General features: G+C 41.3%; 1 pseudogene; it reads right to left on the bottom strand.

Annotated features, from left to right (window-relative positions):
* Positions 1 to 2,763: 2,763 nt before the first annotated feature.
* Positions 2,764 to 3,192, bottom strand: LOC120567149 (annotated as a pseudogene).
* Between the last annotated feature and the right edge of the window lie 1,105 nt (positions 3,193 to 4,297).

Genomic DNA, 4,297 nt, shown 5'->3' with positions numbered 1-4,297 from the left:
GAGGTTTACTCCTCGATGCAGCGTCCCCGGGTTCGACTCCGACCTTGGCCCTTTGCTGCATGTCATTCCCCATCTCTCTCTCCCCCTTTGATGTCTTCAGCTGTCCTGTCAAATAAAGGCCTAAATTGCCCATAAAAAAGAAGTCACTTGAAAAATATCCCCTTTCAAGTACATTTAGAACAGATAATGTGCTATTATGTTGCTATTAATCGTGAGTTAAGTATGGATAATCATGCGATTAATCGCGATTAAATATTTTAATCGATTGACAGCCCTATTATTAACTATTACTTTGCAGTAATTCTATATAATAATTGATTAAAACGACTCTTAGCACAAGAATATGAAAAATAATAACTGTTGTGGTTGTGAGCAATTACCTTCAGGGTGGGAAATTAACTTTTTTGCCAAAGTGGCTGGTGGATGCCCAATTTTACCAGCCACTTACATTTTTTACCAGCCACTTTTTCCGGAATTCAAATTTATAAAAGAAAGTGCACTAGCATACTTTTAATTGCTTTATTAAATTACTTATTATTAATACATATTTTATTAATATAAATGTATTTATTATGTGTCAGTAGCTTGTTGATCTTTACATTGTTAGTTAATTTCCTATCCTGGCCTGAGACACACATTCATACGGTTTGATAAAGGACTTATTGGACTTAAACTTATCATTGGTCTTACAATAACAAGTGTAGCTGTCCTCAATTTAGGTCATCCTGTACGTCTCATCTCCGGTTTTTCCTGCATCCTGTGTGTGTCTCGTCAGTCGCGGGGTAGAACTGAGCAGCAGAGAGCCGACAGGATTAAAACGGCAGCAGCTCCTTAAACATCGTTAGTCTACACTGACGTTAAAATGTATACAGGTTGGCAGGACGGTCTGAAATGTTTTGAACGGTCTTTCGCTGTACGTTTGTCAATGCGCCACTCTCAACTGTTTGTACAGCCATAGCTACTGCTGACTCCGCGGCGGGCCTCTTAACACCGGGGATATGTCGCCACATTTTTTAACAGATCATTTTCCTTTCGTCTGTACCTCAGCTCAGCTAGCTAGCTACATGTGTCACGGACTCACGGACTAGCGTGGTGAAAACTAGCTACTCGACTATGCGTGGTCAAAGCCCCGGCTGTGAACGGTTTCATTTCCTGTAAGTTCTTCACAATAAAGGTCCTCCGTTATGTTGGTATTTGAATGTTTTTATTATGAAGCAGCAAAATCTGGACATTTTGGGGATTCATTAGCAGTAATGTAACGCGACTCCTATAAGCATTGTGCATTGTTACTTAACAACAGCATTCTTTGACAAAAACTGTCCAATCCGTTACAAGGAATGTTTTACAATCCACCCGCCACTGTGGCTGGTAAACAAGGCAAAGTCACCCGCCACTTTGAAAAAATACCCGCCATTGGCGGGTGGCGGGTACTAATTTCCCACCCTGATTACCTTGTCTGTCCGTTTAGGCTCATCCTCATTCAAAATGCATTTTGGTGTGCGTGTAGGTGTTTCATCCTGGATGCGCACCTGGTTACCATCCCATCATCACCGCCTCCCGCTGCACACACCTGCCTATGGGCTGAAATATGTGCCACCAGAAACTGAATTTGAATCATTTATATTTGAATTTGAATTGCTAAACTTGAATAATTGCATTGAAAAACTGAATTTGAATCACATAATTTGAAATTGTATTGTTTAATTTGAATCATTGCATTGAAAAACTGAATCTGAATAGTATAATTTGAAGTTGAATTTATTCGTTTGTAGCTGAATTCCAATAAAATTTGATCTTCACTGAAACTTCAACTCTCTATATATCCTCACATTCAGTTCTCACTATTCAGATTCAGATCAGCAAATTCAATTTCAAGTTACTGAGACAGACATCCGGGTACTTGGAGGATGAAGGAAGAGCAATCGAGCGCAGATCGATAGGTAAGAGTTCAGTGGCGCAGATACACAGGACTCCCCTCTGCCAGCACATACGTTTTGGAGCACAGCCTCCTTGACCCAGAGACTCATAGATAATATAATCTACCTGTTCACAATGTTCAAAATGTAATGCCCAAATTATTTGGGGGGGTGAATTTATATACAAGGAATATTACCAAACATTCAAAAAAAAAAAAAAAAAAAAAATTTAAAAAAAATAAATTTTTTTACCTTTAAAAAAAAAAATTTTTTAAAAAAAAATAAAAAATAATTAAAAAAAAAAATAAATTTTTTTTTTTTTTTTCTCAAAAACCAAAAAAAATATATTAAAAAATCCTCTCGTTTTTATAAAAAATTTTTCCAAAAAAACGCAAAATAGTAAATTATTATTTGAGTCTATTTTAATCAACTCTAATATCTGATCGTTTGTCTCCTTCCTTAGAGCGTTATATACATATTAAAGTTAGTTTTGTTTGTGATTTAAAAGTGTAGCTTTATCATCATGTGCAGTAACAAACAAAACAAAGAGACTAATTCATGTGTTTATAAAAGAATATTTATTATAATCAGTTCACAGATCTGAGTCCAAACAGAAACTTCACCCTTCTGAACTAAGAGGTTCTGCTTCAAAGTGAAGTTTAAACAGACTGAAATGTCCAGGCTCACTGCTCCACTATTCATTCATTTAGTTCTGCATGTAGTTATTTATTTAACGAGACTTAAAGTCATGTTTCGGTGTCCACAGTCCGAGTCCCGCCAGACTCCCTTTAGGAAACCTGTGATTTAAACTTCAGCAGGCTGTGACAGTCCGCTCCGCTGAGTCCTGGTTCTAGTTCTTCCGGGCTTCCCTTCCCTCCAGCCGTCCCAGCAGTACGGCCCGGGCCTCCAGCAGCGTGGTGTCGGTTTTGGCTTCCAGGAAGCGGGCAGTGAGCTCCAGATCCTGCAGCCGCAAACGGACTCTGCTGCCCCGCTTTAGCTTCTCTCCGTCTGCCGGCCGCCGGCAAACGCAGTGGAACTTCCAGCCGAAATCTACATACAGGTCGTCCTGGACTACGTGATAGATCCTGCCGATCATCACTCTGTCTTTGGCCGGTCCGATCTGGATCAGCGGGGACCGGCGCAGCAGCGAGGCAAAGCAGTATTCCTGCCCGGGGAAAGAGACGCTGCCGCCGGCCACGGAACTCTCCACCTCCCGCTGCCGCCGGAGCTCAGATTGCAGGTCCAAGGCGGCATATATATCATAAAACACATTCTCACCTGTGAACTGTTATCCCTTGCTGTTTTTTTTGGTCATTTCTTTCGTTCCAACATCCAAAAACAGTTTGGCATCTTTAGTGCTAATCCTGCGCCACTGAACTCTACCTATCGACTAGCCGATTGCTCTTCCTTCATCCTCCAAGTACCCGGATGTCTGTCTCAGTAACTTGAAATTGAATTTGCTGATCTGAATCTGAATAGTGAGAACTGAATGTGAGGATATATAGAGAGTTGAATTTTCAGTGAAGATCAAATTTTATTAGACTTCAGTTACAAACGAATAAATTCAATTTCAAATTATACTATTCAGATTCAGTTTTTCAATGGAATGATTCAAATTTAACAATACAATTTCAAATTATGTGATTCAAATTCAGTTTTTCAATGCAATTATTCAAGTTTAGCAATTCAAATTCAAATATAAATGATTCAAATTCAGTTTCTGGTGGCACATATTTCAGCCCATACCTGCCTCCCATCTACAATCCAGACCAGTATTTCTACCACGACTCAACAGACCATCTCCGCTTGATCGTTGCTCCAGTCACGCAGGTGAACACAAAGCTAAAATACTCTGAGATCCTCGTTGTTTCCTTTTTTTCCTGTCTGTTGTCTGAACGCTCACTTATCTTCCCCAGTCACCATCTTCTCCCGTCATCTCCAGTCAGCTGGCTTCACCACACGGACCCCCTCCCTCGGCACCCTGCTCCAGCCTCTCCTCGCTCCCTCTGCTCTCCAGTCCCAGTCTCCCTCCCTCGGCTCCTCGGCTCCGGCTTCCCCGCGTTCCCCTGAGTCCCCAGCCCCAGTGTCTCTCCCACGGCTCCCCGGTCACAGCTCCCCTGGATATCTCCACCCTCCACTTCCTCTAGCCTCCCCTCAGCTGCTCCCCCATTCCCGGCATCTGCCTCCCCACTTCCCCTTTCCTTTCCCCATATCATTAATAAACCTTTTGTTGTGAGCTCTGCGTTTGAGTCCGTTCTGTTCCACTCGTAACATCAACAATAACGTTTGGTAAAAGTGAGGAAATAGAACAGCATGCTAGTCATGACATCTCTATCTGATTTTCTAGAGTTAATGAGTAATAACATTTAACAGTAAGTAAA

Source organism: Perca fluviatilis, chromosome 10 (assembly GCF_010015445.1).
Source record: "Perca fluviatilis chromosome 10, GENO_Pfluv_1.0, whole genome shotgun sequence".
NCBI classification, from domain to species: Eukaryota; Metazoa; Chordata; class Actinopteri; order Perciformes; family Percidae; genus Perca; species Perca fluviatilis.
This window is presented reverse-complemented; position numbering and strand designations above follow the sequence as displayed.